The sequence below is a fragment of the Ranitomeya imitator genome, chromosome 2 (assembly GCF_032444005.1).
Source record: "Ranitomeya imitator isolate aRanImi1 chromosome 2, aRanImi1.pri, whole genome shotgun sequence".
Classification (NCBI taxonomy): Eukaryota; Metazoa; Chordata; class Amphibia; order Anura; family Dendrobatidae; genus Ranitomeya; species Ranitomeya imitator.
Window position 1 is genome coordinate 439,063,760 of NC_091283.1, and position 18,385 is coordinate 439,082,144.

Genomic DNA, 18,385 nt, shown 5'->3' on the forward strand with positions numbered 1-18,385 from the left:
GGGCAGTATACTACGTGGCTGGGCAATATACTACGTGGCTGGGCAGTATGCCCAGTTACGTAGTATACAGCACAATCACGTAGTATATTGGCCAGTCACGTAGTATACAGCACAATCACGTAGTATATTGGCCAGTCACGTAGTATACAGCACAATCACGTAGTATATTGGCCAGTCACGTAGTATGCACCATATCCCTGTTAAAAAAAAAAGAATTAAAATAAAAAAATAGTTACATACTCACCTCCTGGAGCCTCCGGATCGAAGCGTCCGTTCCCCGATGCTTGGCGCGCGGTCCGGTCTGAAGATTGCATTGCGGTCTCGCGAGAACGTACGTCATCATCTCGCGAGACCGCAATGCATGCAGTGGTCACCGGGACGTCACGCGGAGCGGAAAAGGCCGGTTCCTGATCCGGGGGGGCCACCGGAGGGTGAGTATGTAACTATTTTTTATTTTTTTATTATTTTTAACATTAGATATTTTTACTATTCATGCTGCATAGGCAGCATGAATAGTAAAAATGTGGTCACACAGGGTTAATAGCAGCGTTAACCGAGTGCGTTACACCGCGGTCAATGCTGCCATTAACCCTGTGTGAGCGCTGACCGGAGGGGAGTATGCGGACGCCAAGCACTGACTGCGGGGAGTAAGGAGCGGCCATTTTCTTCCGGACTGTGGCCATCGCTGATTGGTCGCGGCAGCTATGACAGGCAGCTGGCGAGACCAATCAGCGAATGAATAACCGTGACAGAAAGAAAGAAGGACAGACGGAAGTGACCCTTAGACAAATATATATATATATATACTGTATATATATATTGTAGCGTGGCTAAAGGATGTCTAATCGATGGGAGATATTTGTCTTATAGATGGCTTGTTGCTGTGATGTAACCATGGCTACCTATATGTGTTTCAGGACCTGTGGTGATGTCACAACCACATGTCTGGTCATGTGATGGGTTCTGGGTGTGGTTAGACATATAAAAGAAAGCCTAATGCTTAACACAGGTAGGTATGTGTGGAGGTGAAACCCTCCTGAGTGTGTTACGGCTTCAGGACTGAGCCGGATGAACTGGACACTTGTTTTTCTTTACCTGAACCAAAGGCTATTTGTTTTCTGTTGTTTGCCACATGGTTTATGAAGCAATAAACCCAGTGAACTTTAAAGGAACACGTCTCCTGAGTGTCAGCCGTCGCAGCTGAGTGAGTGAAACCCCTACAATTGGTGGAGAATGCGGGCAGCGTTCCCAGCGGAGACGTGAGTTTATTTTGAATGTCCTGGGTCAAGGCTGTTGCAAGCCAGCAAGCATTGCCGGAGAAAATGGAGGACCTGCTGAAACAATTGGTCCAGATGCAGTCACAGCAGGAGAAAAGGCAGCAAGAGACCAACAGGCTGTTGATGCAGCAGATACAACAGAGCCAGCAGGAGCAACGGCAGCAGATGCAACAAAGCCAGCAGGAGCAACGGCAGCAGTTACAACAGAGCCAGCAGCAGATGCAGCAGAGCCAGCAGGAGCAACGGCAGCAGATGCAGCAGAGCCAGCAGGAGCATCAGCAGCAGATGCAGCTTCTGGCAACCGCCATCCAGGGCAAGGCGAGCGCCCCAACCCCAGGTTTGGCTGATGACACCCACGTCCGGAAAACGGTAAGACGCGCATTGCAGAAAATGACTCCCGGGGATGATGTTGAGGCCTTCCTGACGGTGTTTGAGAGGGTCGCTGAGAGGGAAAAACTTCCGCCAGAGCAGTGGGCAGAGGTACTTGCGCCATACCTGACGGGAGAACCCCAGAAGGCGTACTATGATTTGACCTTGCAGGATGCCAAAGAGTATCACAAATTGAAAGCCGAGATTCTCGCACGTTTGGGGGTGACACTGACTGTCAGGGCACAGCGAATTCACTCCTGGGGCTATCACCGGGACAAACCACCTCGTTCCCAAATGTTTGATCTGTTGCACCTGGTCCAGAAATGGCTGCAGCCAGAGTCCTCTGCGCCTGCACAGATGGTAGAACGGGTGATGATGGATCGGTTTGTCCATTCCCTCCCGAGGCCTATACAGTCTTGGGTTGCCCAGGGTGATCCCCAGAATGCCGACGAGCTGATCGGACTGGTTGAGAGGTACCAAGGGTTGGAAGGCTCCTTCGGGAGGCAGCCCATGCCGTACTGGGGATCCCAGAAGGCAGCTGAGTCCCAAAAAGGGGTGGTGCGTCCAAGGTCACAAAGGGCGGGGGAGGTGGTGCCCAAGGTCCCCACGGGTGATATTATTTGTTGGAGGTGCCACAAGCCAGGACATATAGCTGCCCGTTGTTCCCAAACCACTGAGCAGATGGACTGCAGCATGGGACGCCGTTGTTCATACTATGCGTATCCAGCTTGCAGTGTGAACTCTCCGCCCAACGAGGGACCTCAAGCATGTCCCGTGAAGGTGAACGGTCAAGCAGTAACGGCACTGTTAGACTCGGGGAGCCTAGTGACCCTGGTGAGGGCCGGGAAAGAAGGTCGGAGTGCGGTGCATACATGGTGATGCAAAGGACTACCCTGTGGCCAGTGTGAACATTGAAACGACATGTGGCACGGAGTCCCACATAGTCGGCGTCGTTCAGGACTTGTTGCACCCTATAATTATTGGCCGGGATTTCTGTTTGTTTTGGGATTTGTGGGGGAAAGGTTCTGAGCTCCCTAGCAAGAGTAGGGAACCAGTGAACCCGGGAAGGGTGGTGCCACACCCAGAGTCAGACAGATTTCCTTTTTGTGTCCTCGCTGGAGATGAGGAGGAAGTGTCCCCTGCATCTGACATTCTGTAGTTAGAGGTATCCGGTGAAAATTTTGGGACTGCCCAACATAGGGACCCCACTCTGAGGGAAGCCTTTAATAATGTCACAGTTATTGACGGGGTGGTACAGGAGCCGGGGGCAGACACAAGATTTCCCCATTTTCTAATGAGCAGGGAGTTGTTGTACCGGGTCACGAAAATAAGGGAGGAGTTGGTAGAGCAGTTGGTAGTGCCGGGTCCATATAGACGGAAGGTGTTGGACATGGCCCATTCACACATCTTGGGTGGACACCTAGGGGTGGAAAAAACGCAGGAACGGGTTGTGCAGAGGTTCTATTGGCCTGGGTGCCACCGGGAAATAGTGAACTATTGCAGGTCCTGCCCTACATGTCAGCTAACTGCTCCCACTCCTCATTTCCAGAACCCCCTTGTGCCACTGCCCATTATTGAGGTGCCATTCGAGAGAATTGCCATGGACTTGGTCGGTCCCTTAGTTAAATCAGCCCGGGGCCATCAGTATATATTAGTCATCCTGGACTACGCCACACGCTATCCTGAGGCAATTCCCTTGAGAAATTCTTCTTCAAAGAGTATAGCTCGCGAGTTGGTCCATGTCTTTTCCCGGACAGGTCTGCCGAAGGAGATCCTGACTGACCAGGGGACACCTTTCATGAGCAAGGTGATGAGGGAACTATGCAAAGCCCTGAAAATCTCCCAGTTGAGGACCTCGGTGTACCATCCCCAGTCAGATGGCCTTGTTGAGAGATTTAACAAGACACTGAAGAGCATGCTGAGAAAAGCTATAGAGAAAGACGGTAGAGACTGGGATTGTCTCTTACCCTATTTGATGTTTTCCATTCGTGAAGTTCCACAGGCCTCCACAGGTTTCTCACCGTTTGAGCTTCTGTATGGCCGACATCCACGAGGACTCCTGGATATAGCCAAGGAAACCTGGGAAGCCGAAGTCACGCCCCACAGAAGCGTCATTGAGCATGTGGCCCTGATGCAGCAGAGGATTGCAAAGGTGATGCCTATCATGAAAGAACACCTTCTCCAAGCACAAGAAGCTCAGGCCAGGGTCTACAACCGGTCTGCAAGAGTGAGGCAATTCAATCTGGGAGACCGAGTTCTTGTGTTAGTTCCGACAGTGGAAAGCAAGTTCTTGGCCAAATGGCAAGGGCCATATGAGGTTGTCGAGAAACTTGGTGAAGTAAACTATAAAATTCACCAACCAGGAAGACGGAAACCATTCCAAGTATACCATGTCAACCTTGTCAAGCCGTGGCAAGATAGAGAGCCGACAGTAACTCCATCGTTGTTAAGCAACCCAGAAGATGAGGTTGGAGCGGTTACTATAGCGGAGATGCTATCGGAGTCCCAGAAACAGCAATGCCGGGAGTTACTCCAGAAAAACAGGGACCTGTTTTCCGAGTTGCCTGGGTACACGAAGGTCATAGAGCATGAGGTCCTGACAGAGCCCCATGTGCGCGTGAACTTGAAGCCCTATAGAATTCCTGAGGCCCGTCGAGAAATAGTCTCCAAGGAAGTGGAGCGTATGTTGAAGCTTGGAGTCATTGAGGAATCCAAGAGCGGTTGGTCGAGTCCAATTGTCCTGGTCCCAAAACCTGATGGGGAGTGGAGATTTTGCAACGACTATAGGAAGTTGAATGAGGTCTCCAAGTTCGACGCATATCCCATGCCCCGAGTTGATGAGCTCATCGAAAGGCTTGGGCCCGCCAGGTACATAACCACCTTGGATTTGACGAAGGGGTATTGGCAGATCCCCATGGCACAGGAAGCCAAGGAGAAGACGGCGTTTTCTACACCAGATGGATGCTTCCAGTATGTCCGGATGCCATTTGGCCTACAGGGAGCTCCGGCCACCTTCCAAAGGGCTATGGATAGAGTCCTTGCACCCCACAAGGCATACGCTGCTGCGTACCTAGATGATATCGTCATCTTTAGCCCGGACTGGGAGAGTCATCTGGAGAAAGTCCAAGCGGTGTTTGATGCTATAAGAGAGGCCAGATTTACAATAAACCCGAAGAAGTGTGCATTGGGTAAAGAAGAAGCTAAGTACCTTGGATACATAGTGGGTCATGGAGAAATAAAACCCCAAATCAGTAAAGTGGAGGCAATTCAAACATGGCCAAAACCAGTTTCCAAGAAGCAAGTTAAAGCCTTCCTGGGAATCGTGGGATATTACAGGAGGTTCATCCCAAACTTCGCCACAATGGCGGCGCCTCTGACTGACCTGCTAAAAGGGACAAAATCAGTAATGGTTAAGTGGTCCGAAGAAACAGATTCAGCCTTCCAAGAAATGAAAGAGGCTTTATGTAAGCAACCCGTTCTGATGGCCCCAAACTTCAAGAAAGAGTTTATTCTTCAGACAGATGCCTCAGATGTTGGGGTGGGAGCAGTCCTTTCCCAAGAACTACATGGAGAGGAGCATCCTGTTCTCTATCTGAGTAGGAAGCTGTCCTCGTCTGAAAAGAACTACTCAGTCGTTGAAAAGGAGTGCTTGGCCATAAAATGGGCAGTCGACACATTACAGTACTATTTGCTGGGACGTAAATTTAGACTGATATCCGACCATGCCCCACTTAGGTGGATGAGGGAAACGAAGGGTAGAAATGCTAGGGTCACCCGTTGGTTCTTAGCCCTGCAGGACTTCTGTTTCCATGTGGAACATAGGGCCGGAAAGCTGCACGGTAATGCTGATGCCCTGTCAAGAATCCCTTGTCTAGTGGGAGAAAGTGCTAAGCCCCACGGCTTTAGGCAGAGGGGGGAGGTATGTAGCGTGGCTAAAGGATGTCTAATCGATGGGAGATATGTGTCTTATAGATGGCTTGTTGCTGTGATGTAACCATGGCTACCTATATGTGTTTCAGGACCTGTGGTGATGTCACAACCACATGTCTGGTCATGTGATGGGTTCTGGGTGTGGTTAGACATATAAAAGATAGCCTAATGCTTAACACAGGTAGGTATGTGTGGAGGTGAAACCCTCCTGAGTGTGTTACGGCTTCAGGACTGAGCCGGATGAACTGGACACTTGTTTTTCTTTACCTGAACCAAAGGCTATTTGTTTTCTGTTGTTTGCCACATGGTTTATGAAGCAATAAACCCAGTGAACTTTAAAGGAACACGTCTCCTGAGTGTCAGCCGTCGCAGCTGAGTGAGTGAAACCCCTACAATATATATACATATTTAAGACAGCATTATACTATGTTATGATGCATACATCACATAAGAGACACTGCGACTGCTGAATATATATCACATTGAAACTACTGTATATACAATATATAGTTGATACTGCGACTGATGTGTATAGTTGTAGTATCACCTATATATTGTATGTGATACTGTGACTGCTGTACATACATTATATAGGTGAAACTGATTATATATATATATACACACACTATATAATTGTTGTCTAAGGGTCACTTCCGTCTGTCTGTCTGTCACGGTTATTCATTCGCTGATTGGTCTCGCCAGCTGCCTGTCATGGCTGCCGCGACCAATCAGTGACGGGCACAGTCCTTACTCCCCGCAGTCAGTGCCTGTCGCCCGCATACTCCCCTCCGGTCACCGCTAACACAGGGTTAATGCCGGCAGTAACGGATGGCGTTATGCCGCGGGTAACGCACTCCGTTACCGACGCTATTAACCCTGTGTGTCCCCAACTTTTTACTATTGACGCTGCCTATGCGGCATCAATAGTAAAAAATGTAATGTTAAAAATAATAATAAAAAAAACCTGCTATACTCACCCTCCATAGTCGCTCGCGCCGGCCGCCTTCTTCCGTTCCAGGTTCCGGTGGCAAAGATGGTATGGGAGAATGACCTGCCATGACGTCACGGTCATGTGACCGCGACGTCATCACAGGTCCTGCGCTCATACCAACCCTGGGACCGGAAGCTGCCGTGGACTACAAGGGGCCCTCGGAAAGGTGAGTATATGTTTATTTTTTAACCTGTGACAAAACTGCATGGGTAATATACTACGTCACTGTGCAATATACTACGCGGCTCTGTGCTGTATAGTACGTGGCTGGGCAATACACTACGCAGCTCTGTGCTGTATACTACGTGGCTGGGCAATATACTACGTGGACATGCATATTCTAGAATACCCGATGAGTTAGAATCGGGCCACCATCTAGTGTGTGTGTGTGTGTGCGTGTGTGTGTGTGTGTGTGTGTGTGTGTATACATAGATATATACTGCGACTATACACAGCAGTTTCGCCTATATAACGTATATGCAGTAGTCTACATATTATACAGGTGATACTGCAAATGTTGGATACACATTATATAGGCGATACTGCTACTGCTGTATATGATAGTATCACCTATATAGTGTATATACAGCAGTCTATATACATTATATAGGCAATAATGCTACTGGTGTGTATATACATTATATATAGGTGATACTGCTGTGTATATATGTACGTGTGTGTATTTATACACACACACACCAGTATCGCCTATATAACAATATACAGTATATACACAGCAGTATCACCTATATAATGTATATACACATCAGTAGCAGTATTGCCTATATATAGACTGCTGTATATACATTATATAGGTGATATTGTGATTATATACAGCAGTAGCAGCCAGTATCACCTATATAATGTATATATAGCAGTCTGTATCTTATATATGTGGGCAATACTGCTACTGATGTGTATATACGTTATATAGGTGATACTGCTGTGTATACAGTGGTGTGATATATACACACACACACACCCCAGTGTCACCTATATAAGGTATATACGCATCAGTAGCAGAGTGTCACCTATATAACATATAGACTGCTATACGTACATTACATAGGTGGTATAGTGATTATATACAGCAGTATCACCTATATAATGTATATATAGCAGTCTATACACATTATATAGGTGCAACTGCTGTATATAATCACTGTACCACCTATATAATTTACATATAGCAGTCTATATGTTATATAGGCAATACTGCTACTGATGTATATATGTTATATAGATGATACTGCTGTTGTGTATACATGTACATATATATATATATATATATATACACACACATAAACACAACAGCAGTATCATCTATATAAGGTATATATGCATCAGTAGCTGTCACCTATATAAGATATAGATTGCTATATATACATTATATAGGTAGTATAGTGATTATACACAGCAGTATCACCTATATAATGTATATATAGCAGTCTATACACATTATATAGGTGCAACTGCTGTATATACATAAAAAAATTCATCTTGGGACTCACTCAGGTCCCTGGTGAGGTCGGGAGGATGAAGGGCTGAGGTGGGACGGGTCCTGTCCAGCGTGACAGCGTCGGCGGTGAAGAGGATCCCAGGCATTGGTGAGCAGTTTTCTCTGACGCTGGTGCAGGCCGGCCAGCGTCAGACACACACACAGTCAGGTGCTGCACAGGCAGCAGACGAGCGCGCGCAGGACCTAGGAACGCGGCCGTGCTCGTGCACTAGCACGGCCGCCGCGGCGCTTCTCAGCGCCGGCAATGCGCGTGCACACACAGGACCTGACTTTACAAGATTTAGAGGGCCGGCTGGCGGAATGCGCTACGTATTAAAATCACTGCCGGTCCTCCAGCGGCCCTGTCCAGCTGCTCAGGCACCGGCCCGGGGGGCATATGCATTCCTGCCACCCGGCCCAGTCCGCCCCTGGGCACAAGGCTAGCACACAGAACTGTGCTACGTATGCCTGCGGAAATGCGATTTTTCAAAAACAGAAACATCAGCCCTCAGCCTAACATAACAGACTGTATTAATTTATTTTTGGGGGCTTTTAGGTGAATTTATAAAAAAAAAAAAGTGTAGAACAAGGCTAGCACACAGAACTATGCTACATATGCCTGACAAACTATGATTTTTAAACCGATACACCAGGCCTCAGTCTGACATAATAGACTGTATAAATGTTTTGGGGGGAGTTTTGGTGAATTTTTGCGGAAAAAAAAAAACTGCAGCTAGGTATATACCCTATATACTCGAGTATATGCTGACCCGAGTATAAGCCGACCCCCCTAATTTTGCCTCAAAAAACTGGGAAAACTTAATGATTCGAGTATAAGCCTAGGGTGGGAAATGCAGCAGCTACCGGTAAATGTCAAAAGTTAAAATAGATACCAATAAAAGTAAAATTAATTGAGACATCAGTAGGTTAAATGTTTTTGAATATCCATATTGAATCAGGAGCCCCATATAATGCTCCATAAAGTTTATGATGTCCCCATAAAATGCTCCATATTAAAATATGCCCCATGTAATCCTGCATAAAGGTTAATAATGGCCCCATAAGATGCTCCATAGACACATTTGCCCAATATAATGCTGCACAAACCTTGATTATGGCCCCATAAGATGCTAGATTCAGACACTATGGCCCCATACAGACACTTGCCCCTTATAGTGCTGCACAAACGTTATGGCCCCATACAGACACTTGCCCCATATAGTGCTACACAAACGTTATGGCCCCATAGATGCTCCATACAGACACTTGCCCCATTTGCTGTTGCTGCAATAAAAAAAAATCACATACTCACTTCTCCGTCGCTCAGGCCCCCCGAACTTTCAATATTCACCTGACTTCGTTCCGGCACCGCTCCATCTTCGGTGTCTTCTGCACTGACGTTCAGGCAGAGGGCGCGCACTAACCACATCACCGCACCCTCTGACCTGAGCATCACTGCAGAAGACGCTGAAGACGGAGCGGTGCCCGGAACAAGGAGCAGGTGAATATTGCGCAGCATTGTGCTCCCCCACCCCGTTATACTCACCTGCTCCTGGCGCAGTCCCTGCTTACCCGGCACCGCAGCTTCTTCCAGTACTGAGCGGTCACCGTTACTGCTCATTACAGTTATGAATATGCGTCTCCACCCCTATGGGAGGTGGAGCCGCATATTCATTACTGTAATGAGCGGTACAATATGACTGCTCAGTACAGGAAGAAGCTGGGGCGCTGGGAAGCCAGGGACCTGCAGGGACCGCGCCAGGAGCAGGTGAGTATAATTTGACAGCCCCCACTCCCCTTCCCCTGCCGACCCCTGGGTATGTCTCGAGTATAAGCCGAGAGGGAGACTTTCAGCCCCCAAAAATGGGCTGAAAATCTTGGCTTATACTCGCGTATATACGGTAGTTTATAAGCAGCAGCAGACAGTAAGTGAGCTTTGGGAGCAGTGGGAGCTATGTACTCACATACAGTGCCTGCAGGCATTGCACTGATGTGGATATGCTGTTCCCTGCCTACCTAGCGCTGCAATCTCGGGACCCACAAATTAGCCCTAAAAAGGACTGAACAGGAGTTGTAGACTGAACAGTTGCAGACCTACACTAACTATTAAAACCACGATTCTGACCCTATCTCGGCAGCAGCTCTCCCTACTCTCACTGAATCAGGAACAGAATGTGGCGAGCAGGGCGGAGACAGGTCTCTTATACTCGGGATGATGCTGTGCGGCCAAGCCAATCACTGCACAACCACAACAAAGATGGCTGCGGCGTTTCATGGCCTGGCAGACAATCCCTTCACAGTGATTGGGTCTCTAAAGTCCACCAGAATGCTGGGTGGAAGCCCCAGTTCCCGCCGAGTAATCCCGGAAATGCTCGGTGCTCGCCGAATATTATGAGAACCGTGATACTCGGGCGAGTAGCGAGTAGTGGCGAGCGCGTTTGCTCATCACTATAAATAATTCATCGATGTGTGCAGATTCACGTTATTACAATACAAAAGCAGATGTCGGCGCACTACACTGTGACAAATAGTACACAAGGGGTGCGGAGAAGTGGCAAACAACATGAACCAAAGAAAAGAGAAAGAGCCACTCTACAAAAATCCGCACACCACAATAAGGTATAAATGTATAAAAGGTAAACTTTTATTGATACATGATGTTAAAAACATATAAAAACATCCCACAAAAAACCCAAAATTCTGCCAAACATACAAAAAGCTGAACACTGTAAAATAACAGTTAGTATAGCATACCTCCCAAAACATAGCATGTACTGTATATTGTAATATACCCTGCTGTGGTAACCTAAATCGCTAAGAGTGCACCAGAAATAATATATGAGTAATGGTGGACAACAGCCCATATGTGAGAGCCTAATGACCTACCCTCTATCAATAAAGATGCTACAACCTGTATGCCAGTAAAAAATGAGCGGATCAGGAAACGTCAGGTGCTGGTATAGGATCGTATCAAGTCCTGATAGCATAAGAGGGGTTAAATCACCTGGTGACAGCGATAATAACCGAGATATAAACTCCTATGAAATCCTGATGGCAAACCAAGGGTTAAATGGCAGCGGTAATAGCAGTGTTCCCAATACGGAGATAAATAGCTACTGGTGCCAATATGAAGTATAGCGCCTGGGCCAGACATAACACCCAAAAGATGTCGAGGAGGTCACCTGGGAGAATGAGGCGGCAGAAGTAAGCGTGGGGAAGGACCCACGTTATTACAACATTGGGAGAGATATTCTTATTATTGGATACCATCCATGGTTGATAGGACATCTGTTTCTGATAAAGAGTCCTGTCTACTGATTAAAGTGTATTACCACTACTTCCCTGTCCTTTCGCCCTCTAGTAACACCTACTTTCACCATCACAACTATGGTATTAGCCACGATTCTCACCAATGTTCCAGCAGCGAGCTTTGATGTGGAACGCGTACTGCGCTCCATTACTCATTTTGGCAATGGAAGTCATGTCTTTATGACTGGCTTACATGTACTTACCATTGAAATGGAGAGTTGCGTGAATTCCAAATCTCAGCTGAGAAGTGGAAGCGAGATGTCAGTTTAAAACATGACATGAGAAAACTACATGCATTACCACTATTGTGACCATAGGTTGATATCATCACACTGACAAAATGCCAGCATATCTCCTGATGAACCCCAGTGTATCGGTATGGGGGATTTATATTCTGACAATGGACTTTCATTAAGAATCACAAGCTAAATATATTGAATTTATTCAGGATAGTGTTTACCATTGCCCTATTGGCTGTCTCCAAAACGTCCGGTTATCCACCACATTTGGATCCTTCAAACGGAACCTGAAAACCCATCTCTTCAAAGAAGCTTACAACCTGTAATGATCACACGGCCACCTCAACACCATCGGAGCTCCTGCAATCCCCGACCTACTGTCTCCTTCCCCACAATCTTGTAGAATGTAAGCTCGCAATGGCAGGGTCCTTGCCCCTCTGTATCAGTCTGCCATTGTTAGTTTTGTTTACTGTAAGTGATATTTGTATTTTGACGTAACCCCGTCTAATGTTCAGCACCATGGAATTAATGGTGCTATATAAATAAATAATAATAATAGTAATAATAATAATATTGAATGGTATCTAATATGTATATTAGGCTTAGAGTGCCTCCACCTGGGAAACTGACTGACAGATGGGAACAATATGAATATCTAATCATCTATTGGAGATAAATACTAAATGTACTGCACTTTGGTAGGGGTGAAATATTTATATGTGATGGTCTATTGGAGATAAATACTACCTGTACTACACTTTACAGCAGGGGGAGCTTGAGGACATAAGGGACAGTTTAGGATGAGCAAGGGCCCATACCATTTAAACTTAGGGTGCCAACCTCCGCTGACTGGTAGGGACTCCTGTAGGGAGCACTATGATGTGATAGTTTGCTTTTATCTCCTGGTGAAGGGCTTAGAATACAATTCTGATAATAGATAAAGTGTATTGTAATTACATCCACTAATATTTGATGATAACGAGAGTTTATTAATCTTTTTAACTTGGCAATAATAAAAGCTAATCTTAGGGGTCCATATTCCATTTTAAATTACTTCTGATATATCCCTGTTGATAAAATTTTGCAGGATTAGTATAGCAGGAAAATTTGCCCCCCTCAGATGGACTTGCTAAACTGCAGGAGCAATATACCAATGCTATTTCTAACCAACCAAGTCTGGCTTTTTTATTTTTGAAGCACATCTGGCGCAGTATAAATGGAGCATAATATTTCTCTGCTGAAAAATAATTTGCACAAATTCTAGAGCAGGAAAATTTGCCCACCTCAGATGGACTTTTCAAACTGCAGGAGCAATATAGCAATGCTATTGCTAACCAATGAAATCTAGCTATATACTTTTGATGCACAACTGGCACAGAATAAATGGTGTATAATATTTCCTTAATCAGAACAATTTGCAGGATTAAGAGCAAAAAGATTACTATTAGCCCTGAGAAGTTGAAGGGCTTTTGGTATGAGTTGCTGCAGAAAGGACATGCAGTACACCCTATCCTGTCCCACACTTACCCTGCAGCACAATTTCTCCCTAAGTGCTGCTATCAGCCGTATGAACATTGATTCTAATTAGCCCTAATAAGGACTGTTGCAGTTGAAAGAAAGATTACACGAGTCTAAACCCTACCTACACACAACTACAACTCTATCCCCTGGCTAGCAGCGCTCTCCCTTTGTCTATTGGTACGCTGTGGCAAGCATGGTGCCATAGGTCTTATATAGACCCGATGATGCTAAGCGGCCAACTAATCACAATAATGCAATAACCAAGATGGCTACTGCATTACAGTGACTGGCAGGCAATCATGTTTATTGGCTGTCTAAGAAGTGCCAAACATGTGGAGCGTGGACTCAAGCTTGTGTGCGACCATTCAAAAATACTCGCTGAGTAATGAGCATCTCGAGCACACTGATGCTCGAGTGAGTAATGAGCAGTGACAAGCAAGCTCGTTCATCACTAGGGATCACAGCAAATATTGATTTGATTTAAGTTTCTGTTTTGTTACTCACTTTCCACTTTGTAAATTGATAAAAAGAAACTAATGACACTTCAATTTTTTTTAAAACCCTCTTACTTTACCTTTTTCCATACCTGTATGTACAGCTAGTATAAATGATAAATCTTGTACATAGTAATATGGAACATGCTGGTATAACCTGGGTATATTCTGTATATAATTATATATGTACAGCTGGTATAAGTTATACATCTTCTGTATATAGTGATATGGAGCATGCTGGTATAACCTGGGTATGTTCTGTATATAATTATATATGTACAGCTGGTATAAGTTATACATCTTCTGTATATAGTGATATGGAGCATGCTGGTATAACCTGGGTATGTTCTGTATATAATTATATATGTACAGCTGGTATAAGTTACACATCTTCTGTATATAGTGATATGGAGCATGCTAGGATAACCTGGGTATCTCCTGTATATAATTAAATATTAAGTGTTCAAAAAAGAAATGCGGCACTCACCAAGTTGACTCAATTTCAAAGTCCTTTATTTCACCATATGAGGCATGGACAGTATAAGGGACGTGCAGGTCAAGGAGGTGTGCGGGGAGAGAGAACATGGACTACAGCTGTTTCGCATGTGATCGCTTCAACGGGTCCTTCAAATTATTATTATTATTATTATTATTATTTATATAGCACCATTATTTCCATGGTGCTGTACATGAGAAAGGGTTACATACAGGGTTATAGATATCTGGAGCGCCCCCAGACACAGGGCCACGAGTTCTCGGTACCGGGCCTCTCTGGTTCGGTTCTGAGGCTGTCACAGTGGCTAGACCTGGTCCGCGACCCTGCTAAGGGGCGTCCAATAAAGGTGGTACAGTCTGCTGTGGGGTCCGCTGGGATGATGGAATGGCAGCTGGATGGTATACCTTCCCACAGGTGAAGTATGTCCCCAGGGCTTCCCAGTAAGGTAGATGGTGATGGTGTGAGGTGCAGTCAATAACGAGGACACAAGGTTGCAGTCTCTTGACCTCTTTACTGAAGACTTCAGGATCCTCAATCCAGAGCACGCTTAACAGGGCTGTCTGAGACCGGCCGGTCCAATGGGCACATCCAGAGTTCCCTTTGCAGGTGGAAATCAGTGCCTACCACTAGCGCCTGTGTGTTGTAGTGCTATCCTGCTGAGCATTCGGAATAGTCCTCACAACTGCTGTTCTCGTTCGTTCATTCTTTCTAATTCTCTCTCTCTTGTTCCAGATGTTACTAGTTTCTCGTCCCCCAGGTATGTTATGGCTAGGACGCACCCGTATGACGGGAAGGCTCGGAGCTCTTCCGGGACCATAGAGATGCCCCTCTCCATGCGTTGCCCCCTATGTCTTCATAGGAAATTTAAGGTAGACCGTCAACCTATAATTAACTGTCCTGCGGAGTTCGAAGTAAGGCCTAGAGTCAGTTACTCCCACGGTGTTCCGGCCACCGGCTACGCGCCTCAGTAGGATGTTGCCTCGGTCTCACGGCACGACTACTACTGGCTCTCCTTTGTGCATGATCTCGTTTCTCACTGTTGCACAATATCCTTCCCTTCGTGTCACTTTCTTAGGATACCGCCGCGGGGTGTGCAGGCGCGGTTCCGTAACGTTCTGCTCTGTTCGCTAGGCACCTGCCAGGGTCCCACGCCCGACAGGGACCCCCCTGTGTCTTCTCCCTGCAACACCCCCTGCCACGGGATGTTGCCTGAATCCAACCCAGTCAGCTTCTGACTAACTTCCTAGCCAACCCCTAGTTTTACCAGTGTGAGGAGTGGCCCAATAAATAAAGCCTTTTTCTCCCCCTAGTGGCCGGAGTGTGAAGTGTAATGTGTGCTGGTGATACCTGGTCAGTAGAATTCCTTCAGTGCCATCAGACGTACCATCACTCCCCTTAGCGGCAGAGCGTCATCCTGCAACGACCAGATCTCTGGGGCGCTGCATATCGTTTACAGTAAACAGGATTACAGTGACAGACTGGTACAGGGGGGAGAGGACCCTGTCCTTGCGGACTTACATTCTATTCTTACATTCATTCAAATAAAAGACTATGGGATTGATTCAACTCAGTGAGTGCCGCATTTCTTCTTTTTGAATACTCAATATACATATGTGATTTTTCAAGCTGAGCACTGAACACCAGTTGTTGAAAACCCGCTTGATTTCAGAAATACAGGATCAATCATCTCCACATGTGGTAAAAGTGTTCCACTGGTGCAGTTCACTTTTTTCTTATCTTGAAAAATTGACATATAATTATATATGTACAGCTGGTATAAGTTATACACCTTTTTAATATTGTGATATGGAGCATTCTGGCATAACCTGGGCATCTTGTAGTATGTGAAGCAAGCATTGCAACATTGAAAATAAATGGATCTAAATGGCTTCTAACTGGCATAGATGGGTATCAATTCCATGGATCAATGACCCTCCTTGTCCCCTGTATGCAGCTCTCACATTAATCAATGTTTATTTTGCTGTAAATGACTTGACAATTCTTCTATTCGACAGTTTTACTTGCTTTCAAGTGAATGAAATATGGCGATTATTAAATAAAGCTGCTTGGATTTACCGCCCTTTTGCCAGTAAGCATTTTTACTTTTCTCAAGACAGATTACAGTCAACTATAGACTTCTTTTTTTTCTGCTACAACTGCACACTGCAATTGAATTAGCACAGCAATCACAAGAAGGAAAGTTCCTGGGGGATCTCCGTAGGTTGCACACTTCCAAACCCTTGCAGAAATGATGAAAGAATTAGCAATGACTGCAGCAGCCGGCACGAATTTGAAACTCTACTGACTGATTGCATTGTGGAGGGACCCTCGAGGCCAACTTGGAAAATCAGTGTTTTCTACTTTTAAAATGTGCAAATATTAAAAAGGAACATGAGAGACTTAATATTAAGCAGTTGGAAATGAAAGTAATGAATTATCTGTGTGAATGGACTAAGGCGACGTTTACGCCTTTTTACAATGAGATCTTTGTACATAGCAGAGCAGATCATCATCTCTTTTGTGCACTAACCCTTTAGAAAGAATTTAGATAATATGCATTGCGGGAGATTATTGCTGAACACTTATGAACACTCAATGCATCTGCAGCTTAACCCGAAGAGCTCACTGGTAAGAAAGAACAATATGGAGATCATTAGTCAAGGAGAAGAAGTCAAAAATTAAGTTAAGCCGGCATCATTCCCTCCTTTTTAAAACAGTAGTGGCACATATTATTATTTTTTTCACATACAAAAGACTACAACAAGTCTTTGGAGTTCCATCATTTGTAACAGGTTGTCATCTTTGGTCATACCAAACACCTAGGTGATGCACCCAATATTACAGGCTAGTCAATAGATAGTAGAAGGTATTCCTGAGGGTTCCATTATACTTCAGGACAAGTGGAGATGATAAAATGCTACACACCTGAAACTGTTGATATCTTCTCTATCCCACAATCCTAAACAGTTATTCAACACTTTTAATACCCTCCTCCATACATCCATGCCCCCTCCGACCTCCCTCATTTTTACAGAGCTACACAGTTCAAAAATAAGATCAATGAATTCATACTAAGCTTTAATGTATAAATTATAAATTATCCCCTCCATATAACAGGCCAATGTCCTTCCCTAATAATCTGCTTTCTAACCATAACTGAAGAAATACTAATTTTCTCTCCAAATCACACTTGATCCCATCCCAAACCACCTACACCCTAACCTCACCACCACGGTTACACCGGCCCTAACCTTTCTCTTCAACCCATCATTAAGCTCTGGTGTCTCCCACTGCTGCTTTCAAACAAGCAACAATGACACCTATCCTGAAGAAGATATCCCTTGACTCAACGTCAAAGTCCAGTTATCGCCCCATATTGCTACTCCCGTTTGCCTCGAACCTCCTCGAACAACACATCCATTTTGAACTTTTTTTCCACCTCTCATCTAATTGTGTCTCCACCAGCCTACAATCTGGCTTCCAACCCCACCACTCCACTGAAACTACCTTAATTTAAGTTACAAATGACTTAAATACCACTAAAGCTATCAGACTATTCTCTATACTCCTCTGACTAGGCCTGTGCTCTATTTGACAGAGTCAACCACTCCCTCCTACAGTTCACATCTTCCCTTGTCATCAAAGACTTTGCCCTCTCCTGGATCTACTAATACCTCATTAACCACACATTTAGTGTCTCCCTTTGCCATACTATCTTCTCATCTCACTCTCTGTCATTGTCCCTCAAGGATTTGTCCTGGATCCCCTACTCTTCATCTATAATTTTGGCCTGTAACAACTCAAAAGTACCACGGCTTCCAGTGTATGCTGATGACACTCAAATCCACCTCTCTGGCCCAGATGTCACCTTTCTGCTGCCCAGAATCCCAGATTGTTTATCTGCATGTCTACCTTCTCATAACGTTTTCTAAAGCTCAATGTAGACAAAACACAACTCATCATCTTTTCTCCATATCAATTAACTGCCCTACTTGATCTATCACTATAAAGGAATTATTTAATGTGTAATGCAAGTAGGCTTCTCTGTGTAACCCTTGACTCTGCCCGGTCCTTGAAACCTCATATCCAAGCCCTTAAATTCTGGAAATATTTTTGAGTTGAAGGCAATAGGAGGTGTACCGCCTCCAACTAAAGAAAAATTCCAGAATTTTTCTTTACCAGAACCACAAATCTACAAAAATGTTAGTACATACCGTCATCATTTCCCATCTTGACTACTGCAACATCTTCCTTTGTGACA